Source organism: Elephas maximus, chromosome 1 (assembly GCF_024166365.1).
Source record: "Elephas maximus indicus isolate mEleMax1 chromosome 1, mEleMax1 primary haplotype, whole genome shotgun sequence".
Taxonomy (NCBI): Eukaryota; Metazoa; Chordata; class Mammalia; order Proboscidea; family Elephantidae; genus Elephas; species Elephas maximus.
This window is the reverse complement of record NC_064819.1, coordinates 163,136,389-163,137,137: the sequence shown is the minus strand read 5'-3', so window position 1 is coordinate 163,137,137 and position 749 is coordinate 163,136,389. Positions and strand designations below refer to the sequence as shown.

General features: G+C 35.8%; 1 non-coding gene across 1 annotated transcript; it reads left to right on the top strand.

The window, feature by feature from the left end:
• The first annotated feature begins 383 nt into the window (after positions 1-383).
• LOC126058071 (U6 spliceosomal RNA) lies at positions 384-490 on the top strand. Its single transcript, XR_007513083.1, has one exon. It is a non-coding gene; the product is annotated as a U6 spliceosomal RNA (small nuclear RNA).
• The last annotated feature ends 259 nt before the right edge of the window (positions 491-749 follow it).

The following is a 749-nucleotide window of genomic DNA, read 5'->3' as shown; positions in this document are numbered from 1 at the left end:
TGTAAATCTTTTTGGAAGCAGACTGCACATCTTTCTCCTGCTGTGTACGAATAAATATGGATATCTATGGGGCAGTTTTTCTCTGTCCTATAGGGTCACTATGAGTAGGAATTGACTCGATGGCATTGGTTTTTTTTTTTTTTATACAGCTATATGTAAATATTTTAATTTATAATGTAATATATTGTATTATTATATCAAGAGATACAATAAAAAGCCTCATTAAGATTCCTTTTGCTTATCGTTTTTTGGTAAAAATGCCTCTCAAGGCATTCCATACTCATTCCTAATTTTTAAAAATTAAACCTTACAAATCTTAAATCTTAGGGACAAAAAAATACTTAATATACTTCCATAATTTTCTTTAAAAATAGTCAATATTTGTGCTCGCTTTGGCAGCACATATACTAAAATTGGAATGATACAGAGAAGATTAGCATGGTCCCTGCACAAGGATGACATGCAAATTCGTGAAGTGTTCCATATTTTTAAGGGGTATTCTCTAATTAATTGGTAGATAAGAACTACCTTTCCAAAAAAAAAACCCAGTGCCATCGAGTCGATTCCGACTCATAGCGACCCTTTAGGACAGAGTAGAACTGCCCCATAGGGTTTCCAAGGAGCACCTGGCAGATTCGAACCGCTGACCCTTTGGTTAGCAGCCGTAGCACTTAACTACTACACCACCAGGGTTTCCAAGAACTACTTTAGGTGAAGGAAAATACAACACACAATACAGGGGAGGTCAG